General features: G+C 36.9%; 1 pseudogene; it reads left to right on the top strand.

The window, feature by feature from the left end:
• LOC130453073 (NADH-ubiquinone oxidoreductase chain 5-like) overlaps nucleotides 1–21,999 on the top strand; it is a 34,078-nt pseudogene extending 12,079 nt beyond the window's left edge.
• Nucleotides 22,000–22,496: the final 497 nt, after the last annotated feature.

Raw genomic sequence — 22,496 nt, 5'->3', positions numbered from 1 at the left:
TGTGGTCATAGACATTGTACAGGGTGTAGTTGGAAAGAGGTCGCGGGAAGCGTAAAAGAGTCGTGTATATATAAATTTGGATATTCAACCGCATAATATTGATTTTTGCTGAACGTAACTAAATCCCCCACAGAGTTTTGGAACACGTGCGAGACATTTGAGTGTCTCAATTCTTTAGGTAGGTAATCGACAATTGATTCTGAGGTTTTTGGTATATGCATATCGTCCAAATCCAACTTTTGTATTGTAGGTGCTAATGTTGATTTTCCTGTAGTCGTCACCGGCGCCGTAGTAATCAAAGTAGGTAGTTTTTATTATTTTCTCTGCTTCCCATACAAAGCTATCATAGCGTTTTTATCGTCTGTATCCAGTTTTACAGTATCTATTTGATACCAAGGATGCATGAGGGTTGTTTTGACACTGCTATGTCCCAAGCCGAGAGCATGTCCAATTTCATGAATTAAAACCATTAAAAAACAATGAAATATCAAGGCATATACCGTTTAGTGCAGGCTACTACGTAAAATATTCATATGATGATAATATGTCGTACTTTAATAGCTATAGAGAAGATGGATTTGTGTGCTGATGAAATGGCTAAAATTTCTAAATTCATTAATTCTCAAATTAAAACGTATGTACCAATGGCTAAAAAGTCTTCTTCTTCTTCTACTTGTGACAAAACAAACTGTCATATTTGTGAAAAAGACTTTTCAGCCACAAATGCTTTTGTTAGAGATCATGATTATTTTACCGGTCATTTTAAAGGTTTTGCGTGCAATTTAAATTCCAATTCAAAATCTAAGTGGATACGACAGTCATTTTACGATTGTTAATTTACTTCCCATTAATAAGGAAAAATAAATATATTTGATAGCGTTTCAATACTGGTGGATATATATCGAGAGTCGGTTTTATTCGAAACTAACTAACTATGAAATCATGTATGCACTCTCTCCATACAGTAAATTACAAATTCATAAGTTCAGACGATAACGAATCGATATTCTCATAATTTTAGGGGTGTACTACAATGTATGCATGAATGGAAAATTCTTCTCTTTCTTTAAATATTGTAGAGATCCATTTTTTACGTTAAGTTTTAATATCAAAAATATTGACGTAAATTTGCATATTCGCTTTAGCCAGTGTATTATCTGATACATTGAATTATCAATTGTAAAATACTGTTAAATTTACAATTTAAATAAAAATGTTTAAATATTTCGGACCTCTTTTCTTTCCCATGTATTGTGCAAAAAGAAAACACATGAAAAATATTGACTCTTGTCTTATAAAAGTAAATGATTCCCTTAAGAGCCGCATTTAAAAAATCATGCTGCACTATAGAACAAAAAGATTACAATATTTGCAATTGACTTTGACAATCATTAGCATTATTTATACAAAAATCCTATAACACCATAATAATATTCACAATAATTTAAATTTCCTAAAGAGAAATTCGTTGAGATATTAAATCATTGTTCAATTTCAAAATTTGATAAACTTCTTCAATCATATAATAGTTTTCATCGTGTTTGTTTATAAAAATAACTTTACTGCCTTGGAGAACATCTTGTTTAATGGTACAGTATTCATCGCGTGGAAACGATATGGGATAGGTAGGTAGATCTTGGTAAACAAAATCATAGACATCGAATGATATTTTACCAGGTCTTAAGTGCTCCCTCAAAATCACTACGGGTAAAAATGATCTGGCTGGACTGATTCCACAACTAATGTTATAACTGCAACCTCTGTTCCTTTTTTTTCGAATAAATAGTATAGTTAATTTTTCGCAGCCTTTTCATATAAGTTAACAGTACTGTCTATATTTAAATTGTACTCTTCAAGATGTAGATTGTGGACATCAGCATAAAGACCTGGCATGTCTAATCGGTAGGTCAAAAATTCATCCTTTTCACTGGACTCGATACTGCTATACCCGCTATCTGACGACATGTTGATAACAACTAAGAAGGAACTTGAACTGACTGAGAATACCAAATCGAAAAAACTTTAATTTATAAGACCTTTCTAAGAGAAATAACATTCTTATCGGTTCTTTGGAGTTTTTTTCCAATAACTTATTTGGAGCTAGTTTTCAATAACATGTTTGTCGATGGTACACTTCTGATTTGTAACCGTAGATGTAAACAAAATTTTTACCAATACATTAAATTTTACAATACATATCTTTAAACTTTTTTTTCGCCTGGTCGATAACAAAAACGCCTAGTTACACTACATCCACGTATTCTATCCCACTACTATGCTTTTTGTCTAACCCAAGTCATTTGACCTTTCCTTCTGAGTTCTTTTTCAACCAAGTAAATATCGGGGTTTGATGTTTTCTGCAGCTCTTTTTCATAAAAACCACCGCTGTTTTGTGTGCCTTGCATATCCTCTATTTGCCAAAGATCATCTAAACCTTCAATAGTTGCACGACGCCGTGTATAATTCTTATCTACAGGTATGTGGAGTGTTTCTTCTTCTTCTTCTCTTTGGAAGACATAATAATAGTTGTGTGTATCATAAATTCTTCAATTTCGTTAATTTTATTCACCACATCATCCACATATTTTTTAGTTGGCATATTTTTCGCAATGTCATTTATTTTATTGTAATATGTAATTTGGGGATTTTTGTTTTATGTAGTTCATTCCGAATATCATTAAATCCTATCGCCAACTCCTTTATATCATTATGTTGTTGCTCAAATTGTAATTGAGGTTGTTCGTAACCGCATCATTATCGTTTGTCGGATCATTCACATTACAAATTTACAAATTTTCAGCTTCAATGATACCATCGAGGATATGCGGAAATGTAGTTATAGATAGTCTACTATAAGGCACCCATCTTTTTGAAAGATATCCGAATTTATCGACAGATATGATTAGAATCAATATATTTAAATACATCATTATATTATATCTGCTTCTTTCAACTCATTTATAATAGCAACTATCTCGTTGCCGTGAGATGTGTTGCCAGCTTCTTTAAAAGCAATCAACAACCTAAATCTATCTCCAATTTCATTTGAATCGTCCTTATAAATATATTCCATTAAACCTTTTCCCAGCACATTCTCGGAAAAGAGCACGAATAATATTTCTATACTTGAACCGTTGTGAGGCTTTCAACCTTGCCTGCAGAATATCAGTGAATTTCTGTTGTGTGGAGAATACTTTTATAGTAGTTTGGATGATCGTAAAAAATAAGATTATATACTTCTGGAGCTCCTTTTGTCCAATACCCCAGTCCATCATAACCTAGTATTCTAAAACTTCCAGTTTTTTATCGAAATTAGTCTACTACCCAACATCCACCAATCCTGTTCAGCGTCATATCTCGGGCCACATATTTCATCAATTTTAGCTTTATGCGACCAAAAGTCCATAACGTATTGCTGGCTAACTGTAGGATATTGATCAACGTATTGTTGAATGGCTGAGGTGAAGGTTGAAGTTGTGATTTAGTGTCATCATCATCGCTAAGTTCTTCATTAACAGGACGACCGTCATCTTCAATTACACTCTCTAGGGGAAGAAACTTGGAAGATGATGTTCCTTCAGGCCAAAAACGTTGTGAAAAATATCGTTTTTAAGTGGAACTGATGAAATGTGGTCTTCTTCATTTCAAGTGGAATGTCATTTCCTTTAAGGTAATAGTTATGGGCTTGAATAGCTTATTCAATTACTCATTATGCTCTGATTTACCCAAATTTCATGCTAAATATTTCTTGCGCATTGCTCTAGCTAGTTCATTAACTTTGTTCTTACGGAAAGCCATAGCTACTGCATCGTTAAATGGAAAATATGGTAGCTGTTTTAAAGGTTCATAAATAAAAAGCTAGAACAAAATTAGAAAAGAGGCTTGCACGTGGCGACCCCGTAATTAATCCTTTGGATGCAAACAGCACGATATAGCTTATTCTCTAAAAAAATCACTTTATAAACGATACATAGCAGATCGGATACTAGAAGAAGAAACGTGGTAAAGAGTTAAAGCGAAAGACGCCTCTCTGGGAGAAAAAACTGCTGCTTTTTTAGTAACATGTGGAATGAGGATAAAAAGAAAACTGGGAATGGATTGTCGTCGTCGTCACTCAAAGAAATGCGGAATGGGATCGAAGAAGCGTTGTTTTTTCAATGTTGTTTTGAATGTAAAGAAGTCCATGAAGAGAGGATCATCCCTAAAAGATACTGCTATGATTGCTTTACGAGCAGCTAAAGCACTTATTAAATAATTTGGAGGATCCACGAAAGTTGATGTTCCTCGAGTAATACCCGTATCAAAGTCTGGAGGTTTCTTACCCCTCATCCTCTGTTTGCTGGACTGTCAGCACTTGGAGCGTTGTCAGGTGAAACTGGTGGGATAGCGAAGACTGTAATTAACGCTAAACATGCTCAGAAGAAGTTGGAGGTAGACGTACCTGAAAAAGTTAATCAAAGGTGGATTTGTATTATATTTGAAATTTAAATACTGTTAAAATTTTCTACAAAAAAAATGACAACTATTGAATTGTTAATGCAGCATATTTACAATCAAAAATCGTTGAGAAGTTTTACAGCTGAAGTGTGATGTGTGAGACATTCAGAATTATTGGATATATGGGATAAGCTTCCCTAAGAATATCAAGCAAATTTCGGGGTACTTACAAATACGTCTGCCTTGTTTCGTTCACTATAATCGACCTGACTGGACTACACATAGTGAAGGCCCTCCAAGTTCTCAAGCATCATGTTTTTTTTGTAAACGAGCACTTGAATAAATTATCTATTATTATTATCATAATTTAAACCGACACGCTCCTCAAGTTGTAACATTCATCATGTCACAGCTGCTGCGAGTGAACAGTATCAACCATATATTTATTTTTCAACCTCCCACTCCAATTGTATTAGAGAACAGATTATGGAATTGTACTTCGGTCTTTTCATTCCTATCATAGCATACATAGCATAAATGTGGAAAACAACAAATTCTACTACTTTGATCGAAACACATAGCATATTGTTATTCCGGCGGTCTGGGATGAAATTGCAGATATCGAGGCATTTATTCAAAACAAATTGGGTGCAGCCAATTCGAGTAGTCCGGAAACTATATTTTCACTGAAACCAAACAACAACACGCTACAATGATAGATTTTTAGCAAATATGATATTCCATTTAAAGAACCCGACGAGAGCCTAGGTAGAATGTTGGAGTTTTCTCAACAAATCAGGACAACTGTACTATTTAGACCTCTCCGTTAATACTATAAAAGTATCCAGTATACGTTTCGAATGTAACATTAGCACTGGAGCCTTCGATGGCAGCAGACCTGCACACACCATATACCAGTTTGTATTGAAAGCTGATCCTGGATACACCATCGACGAAACGCCTCAGAACTTGTTGTATCTAGCCGTCATACCTCAGCGTGAAATACCTTATATCACAGTACTGGCTTTAGATCAAAATGGAATTCCAATCAACTTTCGATGAGAGCTTAGTACTTTAATCCTGGCAGTTGGAGCCAGAAGCCGATGGGCCTAATAATAGATAATAAAAAACCATCGACTACACATTCTTCTCCATTAGTACATAAGGCGCCCCAACGAAAGTATCTTACATTCGCAAACAAATTGTTTCTACAAGTTTTGGGTTATTCAATAAAGACGAAGAATAAGAAGGATGATTAAACGACCACATCTAAACGACATGCATCCAATGTTTGATATTTATCGAAAGCCGAGAATTGATGAGTCCATTCGAAAAACAGAATGTCGAACTTATTATACATTAAAGGATCTCTATATGTACCGAGTGTCCCAATAAAAATGGCTCTCGGCCATATCTCGAGAATATAACAAAAGTGACCTCGAGAATAACCTGGAAATGATTTACAGAGTTGTAGGTCCACCGCCAGAGGGCGTAATTAAATACCAAAAATTATAAAATGAATGATTTACAAATATTGCCTAATTAAGATGCATTTAAACTATGATTATCGTATTGTTAAAGAAATGCAGCGTATATTTGATTATACAAGTTTTAGTCTATCTCTTCAAATAAGAGGTGAGAGGAAGCGGGAACTTTATTATGAAAAAACGCCTGTAAGTCCAGTTCTACTTAACCTATCTATGAAAACTTAGTCTTTTTGAATAGAGCTCCTTTCTACCAATGTAAGAGTTATAATTATGAAACAACCTAATGAGTAACGTATATGGTAGAGGGCGCTATATATTTATTTTTTTAAATCTAGCTATCCTTGAAAAATGTTAAATGGAAACATGCAGTTTTAATTAAGAATTATAAAAGTAGACCAAATTAACAACAGAATAGAGGAAACCGCATGTCGATATCTTTTTCTTATTACGAGATATCCTAAGAAATGTGTAAATTTTAAGCATTTTCCTTTAAACATCAATTACTCCGGTTCGACTGAACGAATTTTAACATTTTTTGACTCCTAAAAATTGTCTTTCCTTGTTCTATTAATAATAGTTCCAATTATTACTTATGCTGTCACCGGGAAACTGCGTTATGGAAGTTAAAATGGAAGTATATAAAAACAAGTAGTGGGTCATGAAAAAAACAAAACAAAAAGATATGTCTTTTGTCAAATTAATAAACCTAAGAATTTGTTCATTTACGTGTCATTGTGATTTGTGTGCATTAACTTAGATATAAAATTTACTTGAAAGTTATATAAGTAAGATGATTCTTACAAACGAAGAAGCATTTGATATGATAGGCAGAGTTTTTCGTCGACTCATGCACCGTTTAAGAACGACTGGAAATGTAAATCTTCCTGTATTTAGAAGACGCGGCAGAGGTCGTTCAGAGGAAAACACAATAAATGTTTTGACATATGTGCAATTTAACCCGCATTTTAAGTATTAGAGCAATAAGTAGAGATTTGGGAATAAGCAGAACCACCGTTCAACGTATTTTGACAGGACACAGGTAAATTATGATGTAAAAAAATATGTTTCTTAAACAAAATATACCCGCATAATATTATTTGTGGGCATGGTTATATGTTAACATAATAATTTATTTATCATTCCGGAAAGATTTTAATAGGACATTATACAATGGAGCGTCGATTATCCGAACGTCGTTTAACCGAACGTAGTAACGCGCGGGTCAATGCCCGTCCCCACCTCAGACAACGCGGGTCTCGCGCGCGCCGCCCGCGCTTCAGTTTTAGCCCACTTGGTCGCGACTCGTTCACTTGTTATTGTACTCGTATGTCACTTCTTTAGTAACCGCTAGTCGATAAACTAAATTTTGCCGCGTGAAAGTAAACTCTTTCTTTAAAATGCCTAAACGTAAACGTGTTGTCCTTCCTATGAAAGATAAATACGAGATTAATAAACGGTTAGAGGAAGGAATTTTATAAAGGATGGATTACCACTTCTTCTAGAAGATATATCACTAGCAACTCGTAGGTCTATGTTGTTTCAGCACGATGGCGCATTTCTTCAGACAAGTTAGAGAATTTTTACATAATACTTACCCTGATAAGTGGATAGGACGTGGAGGCCACCAGTGGCAAAAACTGGAAGTAGTGTTCCAGGAGTGACATAGTATATCTGCGAAGATATCCCCGATGGCGCGTCTTTGCAAATTTTTAGCCAGAAATCACAGCAATAAAGTGAGCTTTAGATTACTTCCGGATCGACCCATCAGCCTTACCAGTTTACTACTGAAAACAATGGAGAAATTGTTGGATCGGTATTTGAAGGAAAATACCAGCAGTGACAAAAATTGGAAGTAATGTGACATAGCACATCTACTCTCCAGTTCTGTCTCTTGGAATCCCTGAGAATTTTTTGTACTGCCTGAGCGTCGTTGAACGCCTACAAGTTACCTTGGAGTTCCAAACCCTCGGCGGGACGCAAGAGCCTGGATGATATTTTCCGTTGTTTCTCTGTAGAATGATCCCACCAGAGGTTCCGAGTATATTCAGGTTTCCGTCTGATTGGACAGACCTCCGAATACCTCTATGGTCGCAAGTTGTGGTTTTGCAACAGTCATCTTAATATGGACAGCGAGATCAAGTCTCGCTAGCATATCCACAAGGTGGCCAGTGAGCTCCTCTCGAAAAAAATGTGTCGGCGATCCTACATCGAGACCTCCATCGACACCCTCCACGAGCTGAACAGGCTCAATTTATTCATTGAGCATATGATGAGGTCAATCACAGACTTACCACGATTGCAAAAGTATGTGGAGACACTCCCTCGGTTGAGGGAGCATAGAAAGTCACTGAGAAAGCACCCCTTGCTTTCCCACAGACTATAATGTGAGTTAGAGTCACAACTCATGAGAAGGGAGAGCCCCATCCTTTCATATTACCTTGTGACTGCAATTACGCCCTTAAGTGTGGATACAGTTTCCGTGGAAATTTATGCTAAGCAGACTATCAGGTTTTCCAACGCACTCTTCTCTCCTTGACCACTGCTAGGTCACTGATACAGACATCTGGAAATGAGAAGCACGATACGTTCCTGTTTAGGATACAAGCACGTGGATTATGTTATACAATGATGTAGCGTACCCCCAGTTAGAACCAGTCCACTTATTATGCACTGAACCTGTTGCACATAACGGCAGCTGAAGCTTTTCCTTGCTGCAGATTCGCCTGTAAAAATTTTATAGGCACTGAAATATAAAGAGAGTAGGACTTTCCGTGAAATATCAGCGCCTGAGGTCCTTTGTTAGGGAGGGTTGAGTGCTTGGCTAACCTAACCTAGCCTCTTCTGACGGTCTAGTACCTCCGTTGGGGTCCTACCACCCTCTTTTTTCCCAATTATAGAGAAGGAGACATTGATAATGCCATAGTATAGCGAGTCTCCAGCCTCTTTTATAGCTTGGGCTGACTTGCTATCGACGTCCAGCTCTAGTATGAGGCACTTGGCCTTATCGGACTGGTTTCTTCTGCCGGGGTCCCGCAGTATCGCTTGGCGAAGGTGAAGGACGGAGATGTGATCTGCTGTCAGAGTGACTCTCTTCCAGGGTGACAGATTCTGGAACCTTCTATGTAGCTACTCAAACTGTTTTCGGCTGTAATTGATGTGATTCATACCCAGCTGGAGAGGCAGAAACCGGTTGGAGACCGCATGATGGTTCCAGTCACCGCGTCATGAAATCTAGCTGTTCTTGGCTTTTTGCCGTGTTTTGTTCGAGCCTCCGGTCTGAAAGCTCTGGTTGGAGGGTTGGGGAGGTTATTGTAGAGGTTAGGGGATCACCTTGGAACCCGGAACCATTAGACCTGATTGATCCAGGAACAAAACGATAGGTATGAAAGTCGGAGTAATATAAAACAAGATTTTATTCAATTTCGAAAATGTTCTATACCTCAAACATGATCCAAAAAATCGTATGATCTCCAGAAATTATAGAAACAAATCAGCCGAACTCTCAACACATTACTTTTAAAAATCTTCAGCATTAATGGAATCATAATTTGAGATGTGGTGGAATCCTATTAATGTTCTTATTCATTTGAATAGTTTTAAAAGGTGAGATGAATTTATACACATGGTTTATTTTACTTTTGGAATGTATTTATACGATTGCTATGACATCAAATTATTAAATGCCTTTGTCTGCTAAACTATCGTTTAATCATATCCAACAACTTTCTAGAATATTTGGGTCTAAAGTGACGTAAACAAACAAAAGTCCGTCTCAGAAATTGTCTCTATAAAACTAGTCGGAACACGATATAAATAGCCTATAAAAACCATAGAAAGATATGCTGTTTTTTAACCAATTAACCATTCACCAAACTTCAGTACCATTTAACATTATCGAATAAGACCAGCATCATGGTCTATGTAGGTGAGCGAGTTCGTACCATTCCCCTTTTCTTAGAAGGGAGTTCCTTCTGGAACTTTTGTAAGGCTAGGACTGGATGTTTAAATCGCCAATGTAATATTTCTGCACTTTTCTGTCTTATGAAAATAACAGGGCACCTACAGGAAGCATAGATGCAAATTTATATGTGAACACCAATATCCTGAAAGATCACCTTTATCATGTGAATTGTGTTTTAGTCTCAGCATCTGCCCGGTTGCAACAAATCATCTTCTGGCAGAGTGAAGAAATCTTGTTTTTTTTCAGTTTTGACTCCATATGTAGTTTACCCGGTACCTCCGTACACACCTATTAATTTTCGAGGGCTGGTTTACTTCAATTTTCCATTGGGGACCTTGCTTATAATTAAGTATGGACCTACCCAGATTTTTTTAATTTTGGAGAAAATCTTCCTCTTCATTTCGAGTTGAGTGAACATAAAGATACTGGTAAATCTGTTCCATGGGCTTCCCCTTTCTCCATATTTCTGTTCTTATGACACATTAGTTCTTTTCTGGTGTCGAGAGAAATTTACTGAAGTATCCCAGCACTCTTTTCTATCTCATTGCTTCAGTCTTCATACTAGTGGAGAGAAGCTGCGTCTGCAGTGAGTCAAGTCTTAGGTCTTCTGAAATCTTCAAATGTCTTCCAAGATAACTTTATCAAGACGTTTTCCGTCCCTCAAATATTCCGAGCGCATTACAGAGACCGAATGGCCTGATTTTGAATTGTCAAAGTGAAAGTAGTAGTCAAAGTGGTAAAAGTAGTCATTTGAACTATCATCAATTCGGGCTAGATTCTTCCTTCGTAACGTTGTTTGAGTGACAATTATTGATTATTATTAATAGTGATTATTGAATCAGTTATAAATTATAGCAGCAGCATTAAACTCTTAAATGTGATTTGCACAAGACGTCCCACCGTCAAACGTTGAGGCTTTTAATAGGTCACTGCAAATGTCTTCTAACTTGGATTTTATATTTATATGTTCGGTCCTCTTTACTTTTGCAGAAATGTCTTCTGCTCTGACATTTGACATCTTTCTTTTTCAATTCGTTGGTTTTTTTGTCCACAATTGTCATTTTACTCTTGATATCCGATTTCAGTGAAGAAATTCTATTTAACACGTCAGCCGTAACGTCAATTTTCAATGATAAAATGTCGGCAGAAGTATCATTCTTCATAGTCGTAATATTCTCGTCTATATTAGCAGAAATCAATGAAATTAAGATGGAAACCTTTTCTTTGAGAAGAAATATTTCTTAATTCCTAATTTAATATATATTTTACAAACACAACTTGATTTCTAACAACCTTATCCTTGGCCAGTTCGTAAAAGCATTTCTGACCTTAGGCGTGAATAACCTCCACAAGCCTCCGATTTCACAGTTGGAATCTTATAAATAGTGAGCGCTAAAAGAGGTACCCATTTCTCACAACAACTTCCTCAATAAAACAATAATCCTTCCATCAGTGAAATTCCAAGCTTTTATAATGTTCTTCTTGTCTCAAAAGCATGCAATGAACTCAATATTTCCGATATATCTGGTGCACGTTTTAGGAAAAACCAACACACTTACATGAACCCTAATGCGAAGGGTTCAAGTGAAAAGCAGTGATAGTTTCTCTATTCGTTTCTCGTGACAGGAAAAGTGCAACAGCACTCTGGATCGTGATTCCGGACCAAAATCTCGTTGCTTACAAAATATTGGGCGATGAAGAAAAACTCAATCACCGATCAAAGCACGTACCTCTAGGAATTTTTGTTTTACCTTCAACAAACCTCGAGTACGTGAACATTGATATTATCATCATGCCACTGTCAGTGAGAAAGAAGTACTGCTTGACCTGTGTATATCGTTTTTCTCGCTGACCAGTACCTATCTCAATGATCAGGAAGCCAAGACGGATGACCGCGCCTTCTGGGAAGGTTGGGTCAGCAGCTCTGGGACATCGCTGACGTTAACAACGGATCAGGAAAGGCAACTCGAATCGGATTTATTTCGGTTGACGGGCACTACCCAACTGCATACCACAGCATACCGTCCACAAGCCAATAGGATGATCGAGTGTTTCCACAGGAGCTTCAAGGCAGCGATATGGTGCCATCAAAACCATCAATGTACAAAGATCGTACCATAGGTTGTTATGGGCATTCGCGCAACGAAATCCGAAGACGTTTTACTGTACGAAATGCTATTCAGACAACCCATGCATTTACCCGGGAAAATCTTCGAGCCAGCGAACCCAGAAAATGAACCAGCGGAGTGCATCGAGGAATTACGCTGGCATTTCGATCTTTTACGATCAATACCCATCAATGGCACACGGACACCGTTTATCTTTAAAGATCTGGTCACAGCAAAGTTTTTCTGCACCTCGACGGTGGTAAAAACTCATTACGCATGCCTTACGACAGACCTTATGAAGTGATTGAATGACGGGAGAAAACTTCCATTATCAAATTCCGCGGAAAAGAAAATACCATAACGATCGACTAAATGAAACTGGCGTACACGCTGTACGTGACATTACCAGACGACAATGGCGTTACTATCCAACTATGGAATCAGCAGCTCAAAATTCGGAACAGCAGCCTGACAATAACCAACCACAGCCGATGAACTTCCCTCCAGAGAACGACGCACCAGCTCAACTACAGCATCAGCAAGAACTTTGGCGTTAAAAGCGACGGGTTCGCTTCGTACAACGTTATCAAGCCAGGCTTTCGTGAACACACAAATACTCATTCACACGTAGACACATATACACAAGGACGTACACGTACATACAAACACAATCTCGTGATTTCATCATTGGAAGTGGGGTTATGTGGTGACCATGATATGTACTCCGAAAATTCCTAGCTTTTATAATCTCCTTATTGTCCAAATAGCATGCAACTAACTTAATATTCTCCGAAATACTTGGTCCACGTTTTACGAAAAACCAACACACTTACACGAACCCGCGCGAGACGTTTTGAATCGAAGATAAACTCATTCTCTCTCGGGATAGTGAAGCGAGCAGTTCTCGAACGCTCATATCTTCCTTTAAGTAGTTACCAAACTTTGGTCATTGTTCTTGAAAATCCCGGACTAACGCCCATAATGTATTTTCATGGCACTCTAGGATCACTATATTCATTTTCTCTCTTTGTGTTTATATAAACAATAGGCTCTGTGTATTGTTTGTTAAGTTATACATTTGCTTCTCATACTCGTATATATTTTAGTCATACCACTGCATCCCATTATTCTGCTTCCAGAATACGTAAACTTCTTCCTAAGGAAGCGAATTTTCTAGAGGTTTTTTGTCCTACTTGCGAGGTGTTTACACTACTCCTTCGCGGTGCCTAAGTCTTTTGCTGGAATGGGCAGTCGATGCTCTGGTCTCTCTATGGCATTTATCCTCTGCCTCCGTCTATCGTCCTAAGGTAGTATTTGATATGGCAGTGACATCAGGCTATCAGTTTATGTCATTTCTGGACATTTCAAGAAGTTCGTCAGAGTTCTTTGTTGATGTGCCTATGAATCTTTTGAACTATCTTATGCTTGTAGTGGTTCTACAGTAGTACTTCATCTATTTTTTCAGCCATCCATTATCATCGTTGTTGATGTGACAACTCATTAAGCCACAATAGGGCACTGGCTCAAAATATAAGTTGTTGCTCTTTTTTGACAAGGCTGTCTCCTTCCTCATTGCCTGGTTTACTCTGATAGCCTGTTAGCCTCATTATAGTTATTTTGATTCCATCTACTAGTGCTTTTGAAGATTGCTTATACTCCTACGGCAGCTTGAACGTCAAAAAAAATAACTTTCACGGTTTTCAAGGCTATCGAAGAGGATGTAAATGTGCTTTGTAGGGAGGTTTCTATTCAAACACTTCTGATATGTTCACTGTTAGCACCTCTACTTGGAAATAGTGAGTAATTTTCTCAGTAGAGTTGAGAGCTTTGCATTTATCGACTATATAATTTTCAGGTGACTTGTCACATTGCTTGTCCTAAATTTTTTGCCTGAATTAGTTTACAGGCGCCACTAATACCTTTTCCCACTGGCGAAGGGTAAACAGCGTCTCAAAGGCTGTAGTGCAGTTGACAAGTCGACATGCTCTTGTTATACCTAAACAAATGAGCCTCTGAATTTTGCTCAATTTCCAGTATCAAACCAGCAATGCATGTGTGATCAAGAGTTCGATAACCATTTTGTTTACCCAGTATATATTCCCCATGCTATGTCTACGACTTTGAGACAAATCCTTATAGTCGCAGTTTCTTTGAATATTACCTTTTCCTAAGTAAGTTTTTCATCCATTATGACTCCTAGATTTTATTACTTTATTGGAAAGTATCAGTTAAGTTCCGTGAAAGGTAGGTGCATGTATATTTGTCTTTCTTCTTCTTTTAAAGAAGACGAGTGTTGATTTATCATGGTTGATTGAGATTTGCCTTCCGTCAATCCAATTTTCAAATAGGCTTAGCACCATTTGTATTCTGACAGAGATTATGTCTTCATGCTTGCCCTTTAGTACTACTATCAAATCATCGGCATATCTTAGAGCTGTGAAACTAGACTTACTAAGTCCATTACCAGTGACCACACTAAGGATGATAAGAAAGTCCTTCATTGTGATAAACTTGGAAGTGTTGCCGTTAACTTTCTTCTTTTCTCGTCGCGTCTATGACCGTAAGTTTCTTGCCTTTGTTAAAAATGTTTTTGGGGTTTGAGTATTCAAAAAATACTAGTATCTTGCATTGTTATCGGTGCCCTCCTCCAATCTGCTGGTGTGCGTTGGCTTTAGCGCCAATAATCAAGTGACTGTCCAACTCTAAGCACCACTTAACGAGATACTGGACTATTTCTCATAGATCTTGATTTACGTCGTCAGGAAAGTAGGCAGAGGCTATCAATATATGCCTGGCACCACCCACCATTGGCACTTCAGTAATAATAGTAATGAATTCTGGGACAGGTGCAAATTTAAGGTTATTTGAAACTAATCCATATGGTTTCATGTAAAAGCCTTGAATACGGACACTATTTATCTATTGCTCTTGTCCTTCAATAGTACGCCTGATGACCGTCCAGTTTCTAACATTAAGATCTTTGTTTTGGCCTAATATTAATTTGGAATTTTTTTTTATAGATCTGAAGAGACTCTCTTATCCAGGGTTTTGTAGTTTTGCAACTAGCTAGCCTGGTCTATTATGGACACTGATTAATTTGAGCTTTGTTTGTTCTAGAGAAAGCCGTGGTCATAATTTTTCTCATGCTGGCTTCTTTTGAGGCTTGAATCTACTACACTATTGAAATTTTATCTGGAAAATTAGTGTGTAGTATTCCCACCTTCATGCCTCCAGATATTTTGCTGTAAGTAGGTTTGAGAGCTTTAACTACAGATGGGTGACCGCTATCTGTGTCTATTTCAAAGAAATAAAGAGTAATGCCTCTTTGTAGCTCTTTTTCTCTCTTGAGGTTCAAGGGCCGTTTCTTTCAATCGGAATATTTTGAATCTATTATTGAAAGGTTCTTTCCCTGATTTTACATTAGGCAAAGTCTATTTTCTGGTGTAAACTGGATCAAAACTTCCTACTGGCCGCTTCGCTCAATTTGGTCTTCTTATCGAATTTCAGTTTTCTTCTCCAATCACGTTCAAGAATGAGATTGGATCGAATCCCCTTCTCCACGCTGTGCCCCTAATAAGTTGAGCTCCTTTTAGCCATCACTTATTTATTGGTGATGGTTAGAACTAGAGCGGTTGCTCTAGTTCTCCATCAATGTGAAGATGTGCAGCATCCCGAGAGATTGGTAGACTTGAACACTTTCAATGTCACATTCTTCAGCTAGCGACATAAGAAAGCTATTAAGACTTTACCGTACAATCACTTCTACATGTATCTACATCTGATTACAAAATACCTACGTCACAGTAGTTGAGGGTCATCAGATATCTAGCAGCCAGTTGCAATAATCCAAACTCCTGTCGAAATCACTAACAATAAAACTTTGTGGTACTAAATAATATGGATCAAACCTACAAAATGAACAATATCCTTTTACAATTAGCATAACATAACATAGTAAATTTGACATATGAAATTATTCATTAAATCGCAAAGAAACGAATATGAAAAAATTACTGTTTAATAATTTGACTTGCAAATTCTGATAATTAAGTGATGAGAATTATTTTTTTGTCACGCTTATGGTAACCCAAGAGAAGTTTCTTCTCAGATGTGTATTTAAGCGGTACTCGTCATAAAAATGAAAAAACAGAAATCTCGAGCTTCGCGTAAAGTCCTATGTGAATGTTTGTTGCTGATTATTCTATGGGTCGTGCACAATTGCTTCGTTGGCATAAAATGTTCAAGAAGGGTCCTGAAAAACCAAACACAGTTTAAGTGTACGTGATGTAATCAGATAAGATCATTCGTGAACGGATCAAATCTTAAAGGATCAGCTACGAGAAACCTCTCTGCAAACATTGTTTCGAAACACATTCGAGCAGAGCAAGATAACATAGAATGTCTATCGCAGAAAAACCGGGACAAAGTGATCTTACACTGCTCGATCGCGGTGACGCACGGGTTTTTACAGTGCGATCCAGAAAAGAAGAGACAGACTCAAAATTAGCTATCAACAAATGATCCAAAATTGAAAAAACGGCTAAAAACATGCAGCTGCAAAGCCTGAAAGAATCTCTAGAGTCGTTGTATCATTACTAAAGGGAATTACTTTGAAAGGGATCAGGTTGTCTACGAATAAAATTGCATAATAAATAGTTTATACTATTTTAAAATCTTTCTATTGCCTACTACGTGTTCTTAAATATCTATGTACCTTAAATAATATGAGCATCGAAAGTAATTTAAATTATTATTAATTGGGTAGGGCAAGTCAATTTTAATTAGTTCTTCTATCTCATACGCACCCAGGTGTAATGGTCTAGAATTCCATAATCTCTTACACTCCTAGAGAATTTGGATAGAGCCTCACAAGAGTTACTATTCGTAAATTGTCCACACTTATGTTGATACTTTTAATAGTTCTTTGATCATAGTTTCCAGAAGTATATTTGCTTATATGAGTCCTTCTAGATTGTTTTATTAACTATTGTTTTTCCTACACACTTTTTGCAGATTTGATGAAACAGTTCAGACCCTACTAAGGGTTAGCCATATAGTAATTTACGATAGGCCCAATATAGGCCCAGATTTGAGCTAAGTATGTACAACTCTAACCCTAGCTTGGAAGCCGTTATTGGCCCAGACTTGGTGGAAATCTGGAATGACACACATACAATTTCCCTCGAGACGAGCCCGTCCCTCTAGGCATCCACCCCCGGATAAATCCGCGAGTGGGTGCGAAGAAGAACATTCCAACCCCCCCCTGTCTTTTCGAGAGATCCTCATCCTCTTTCACGTCGCAGTTTCGCGTGTAGAATCCTTCCTCTCCCCTGAGGTCTATGGGAGATTCTGGGATATCTTATCTTTTTGTTAAGAGATTAGCCTGTTGGCTATACACTCTTGGCTTCTTGTTCTGGACGTCTTCGTGCGTGTGTGTGTTTCGCGGCCTCGGGTAAAGCTCTTCCTACCTCCTACCGGTAGGAAAAGATCTAATCCGAGTGGTCCTTCGCCTTCTCTATAGCTGTCCCCGATGTATAACTCTGCATTTGCTTATGAAACGCAGAATTACCGTGTCGGGGGGTGTCCTCTTGTGGTTTACTTCTGTTGGGCAATGAGTGTTGCTATGAGTGTTTGCATGCTCTGTAACATACTCAGTAGCTCTGGTGTTTTTTCTCCTGTCTTTGTTGTTTTCCTCGCAGCTTGTGCGTAAGTGCGTCCTGTTTGCGTGGTGTTCCTAGCTTGGCTGTTCTCCATCTTTTTCGGGTGTTTCGGGCACCCCTTGTAGTTTGCGGGGTGTTCTCCTCCGCAGTTCCTGCAATTCGGTTTTTCCGTCTTGCTGAGCGTGCATTCCGCCGCTCTATGCGCTCCCGCGCATCTCACGCAATGCACGTCCATGTTGCACGTGCTTTGTCCGTGATGGAATCCCTGACACCTGTAACATTGTACAGGTCCGTCGTGCCTTTTTTGTTCTATCACACTTATTTTTGTATGGCAGAGGTATCTCAACTTCTTATATGTTGGTTCTTCTGTAGGTTCTATTACTACCATATATATAGGTAGTAGTTTTCGGGTGTTGTCCTCCTTTCTTTGAGTACGGCTTGTCAGCTGCCATACTTTCTTTGGCCTCAGTCCATTTTCACTCAGTTCTTCCTCTACCTCCGACACTGGGGTGTTAACAGCCAGTCCTTTTATGACTAGCTTCTTCTCCTTTTCCTCATTGAGTAGGTAGGTATACCACTCAATCTCCTTATACTCGCTCAGGAGCATCTTCATCTTGTTAAAGTCGTCTTTAATTGCTGTCGTTATTTTGCCCGTGTGTATTCCCATTTTACACTGGGCGTCGATTTTTCTTTGCACTAGCTGTTTGCGTAGTGCTGTCCACATCAGTGGGGATTTTAGAATTATCGGAGGTGGCCTTCTCTCCGGTTTTGTCTGTTTCCTTTGTTCGTCTTTTTTTATCTTCTCCAATTCTTCTTGGATTTGTTTGTCCGTTGCTATTTCTTCATCAGAGAATTGTCTCTCTGCTTTCTTTCTTTTTTTTTGTTTTTCACTTCCATGAAGTCTCTTTCCATGGGGCAGTCTTCGTTTTGTGTTTCTTCTTTTGTTTTATTTTAAGTTTTCAACTCATCTCTCAAATCTACTATTCTATCTGCCAATGTGTTGTTATCGTCATTGAGTTCTCTAATATTGCCCTCTAAGGACTTAATTAGCTTGTCTTTACCGATGATCATTTCTTCGTAGTTTCTCATCCTCTCTTCGAGGGATTAAATTTGCTGTCCCATCGTCTCAACTAGCGCTTCATAATCAGCTTTTTGTTGAATTATGATTTTAGATAACTCAACCCTATTTTTGGAGTTTTTAGGCTCCATGCCTGTTGCTCTCGGTCCCGGTTTTCCTATTTTGATTTGGTATCTAAAGTTACCTAAAAGAAAAGTTTAAGCCGTACTGATAAGTACGGCTGTTTCGAAAAAACGGATAATTCCGCACAATCAAATATGTGTTGACAAACACAATTCTTTCATGCAGAAATGTTTTTTAGCATTATAAATAAAAGGCTGTGTCAAAGCACAGTTACCTGCAAAGAAAAGAAAGTTTAATCAGGGTCTCACCTGACTACCTGAGTCCGCTTTACTTCACTTCACTGTCGCACTTGTTCACTCGTCGAAGTCTCGGAGTCAACTAGAAGTCATCTGGAATGATAACAATGTCCCTCGCTTATATTTGCAAGCCTGTCTGCCTAGATAAACCCAAGACTGGTCTGCATCCTTGGATCGCTGGTTGCTTGTAAAAATAGATTTTTAATATATTGTTAATAGGATAATATTTTTATCACAAGTTTCTATTAATGTACATACAAATATTAGTTGAATAATTAAACATATAAAGAAGTGATACTATTTTTTATTATTCTATTTTTCTGTATTTTATGCAAAAAAGAATTTTATTCATAAAAAATTATTACTTTTAATGTTAAGATATCTATTATGGTAAGATATCAGAACAAAACTTTATATATTTATTTAGAGTTCTGCCAAGCCTCTCTGACAATAGGATGGCCGAGGTCGGTTTTCCCAAAGTTCAGCCAGGCTTGGATGAATATGGGATGGCCGAGGTAAGGTTACATTTGATTCGTCCAGAAACCTGATAACTGAAAGAATGCGTTGAACATCTAGACTGATTTTCAGATCTCTTTCTTCTGTTGTAGAGTATTTCATCAATCTCTCATGCATAATATCTTCCCTTTCTTGTTCATCAAATGTTTAAATTTTTTTCGCAACAAGTTGACAAAATAAATCGACTTCGTCAAGTTACCTATTTGATTTCTGCGAAATATTTTTTCGGCGGGTGTAATTTGAGCGCTAACCATCCTTCTTTACCTGTTTGACCAAGAAGGGTAGATAATCCGACATGTATTTTCAGCGCTAGGTAGGTCGAGTCATAAAATAACCCAATAGAGGGAAAGTTGATAGATTTTTAAGTAGGTACTTAACATATTTTGGAAATACCCAGTAGATATAGGGTTGACTAGATTTCTTACCTAAGATCAGATTCAGTTGTTGTGTCGTATAGGTACTTTACATTATTGAAATGGCTCAAATAGTGAAAAGTTCGCTTGGTAAACTCTTCTAAGCTTAGGAAATTTTGCGTTTTTTAACGATAAAGTTTTGAAAAGTGGAGAATTGTATTGGAGGTGCGTGAAAAAGAATGTAAAATGTTCTGCCAACGTATTTACTGTTGGTCCTGAATTAACAATTTCGAGACGAGAAGAAATTAATCAAACCATCGAAGATTATTCGCAGGGAATTGAGTTCCAATTTGCCACAGACCATGACAACGACCGATGTAGACTATGTACGAAGAAATATTTATAATTATACGCGCAAGTTGTCACCAGGACCACTATCTAAAAATATAAAGGAAGTGCATAGTGCAGTGGAAAAATTAAATCCTAAAACAGGAAAAGGTGAATGCTTTTTGTACATCAACAGTCCTGAACATAATATTATTGTATTTTCTTGTGACAGTAACATTCGTGTAATGTGTGATATGAACATTTTTTACATTCACGGTACATTTTCTTATTCCGCAAAATATTTTTTACAAATGTTTACCATACACGGGTTTAAAAACGGTCAAGTGGAACATACACTTGCGTATTGTTTACTACCTTCGAAATTTATTGATACATATATCAATTCATTTTCTTTATTAAGATCTAAGATGTTTGATCAACTTAATGTGATTTTCAAACCAATGGATGTGGATTTCGAAAAAGCCATACATAACGCTCTATATTTTACATGGCCGAATATAAAAATAAATGGTTGTAGATTTCATTTACACCAAGCTTGGTTTATGTGGTCAGATGCAAGTCCATCAATATTTCACACAACTAATGCATGTGAGTCATTTCACTCTAGATTTAATTCTTCATTTTATTCGTCGCACCCTGCTATATATCTACGTTTTTATAGAAAAATTGAAAGAATTTCAGATTGATACTTATATCAAAATACAGAGCTTACATATTCCAGCAAGTATTAAAGATGCAAAAGTTAAAAATAAATTAAATTTTTTAGATCAAATCAAATTACAAGATTAGATTTTGTTAAATGTGTTTCTTATTATTCATAAAATAAATATAAAATTAAAATAAATAATTGTTTATGTTAGAAGAGTAGTGTGTATGTAAATCTCTTATTTTATATGTAATATGTACTTAAGTGCTAAATACAAATATAAAGAAATATAAAATTTACTTTATTCTGTAGAGTGTTACAAAAATGTTGTGAGGAAACTTTATTAAGGGCAGATTTTTCATTTAAAAAAAGTGCAAAATAGCCCCCTCTAACGGTAATTTTTTTCAAACCTTAAGTGATCATTTCCCTTAAAGGAAAATCTAAAAATACAGAAATATATCTTATTATAAATGTCCGCCCTATTTTTTAAGATATGAACTGCTTCATCCATTTGCTTTTTCGTATGTACTAACTCTGGTGCAGTTCGCTTTCTGGAGGGAATGGTGGTTTTGGGTCGCAGGGTAATTACGTTCAATGTCATTTTCTTCTTCGAGTACCTACATTCTTAAGTACCTACATTTTGGTCAAAGGCTGCTCCAGTCTGAAACAAAATGCTTTTCTGTAATTTTATATTTAATAGTTATTATTGTTTTTTGTATTAATGTTGCTTTTATTATTATTTCAGATGCCTACAACATGTGAAATCACAAGCTCCTATCAACAGCGGCTCAGAATTTATCAACTATAAACAAGACTTTAACATGATTTTGCTAGCATTAGCTGATAGTGTCTATAATTTCTTATTTACCGATATTGGTACTCATGGACGTATGAATGATGGTGGGGTTTTTAGTGATAGCCTATTATATCAAAAAATTAATGGATATGATGAAGTTTTTTCGGAATCGATTCCAATGCCTTATAGAAATATGCCTTTGTCATATGTTTTTGTACTGATGGTGCCTTCGCTTTATCAAAGAGACTAATGAAACCTTATCCTGGTGTACCACCACAATGTGGCTGTAAACAGAGGTTCTTTAATCAGCAACTATCACGCGCACGAGTAGTACCCAATTATACCTAATAGTACCTAACCTATGTTGCTACAACCGGAAAGTCCAACAATTATAACTCTTACTTGTATATTCCTACACAACTCCTTAAAGAGAATTAGAGCCTCAAGGAATTTGTAGGTACATACCTGAAGGAATGATAAACCGCGTTGTCCAAGAGCAACACAACGTTCTAGTGCCACTGGAGCAAATATTATGGCGACCAACAGAAAACTAATAAGACAAATAAGGGACGAATTTTTAAGATACTTTTTTTTAAGTAGACAGATCTATCTAGCATGTTTTAATTAAAGTAAATAAAATAACAATTTTTTATTACTTACCACTGTGTTTATTGTAGTAGTGTTTTTATTATACCTTATGACCGTAGGAAGCTGTCCATAAATTCATAATCAATTGGTTTGCTGGTT

The sequence above is a fragment of the Diorhabda sublineata genome, chromosome 2 (genome assembly GCF_026230105.1).
Source record: "Diorhabda sublineata isolate icDioSubl1.1 chromosome 2, icDioSubl1.1, whole genome shotgun sequence".
NCBI classification, from domain to species: domain Eukaryota; kingdom Metazoa; phylum Arthropoda; class Insecta; order Coleoptera; family Chrysomelidae; genus Diorhabda; species Diorhabda sublineata.
Note: the sequence above shows the minus strand (reverse complement) of the source record. Positions and strands in the feature narration are given on the sequence as shown.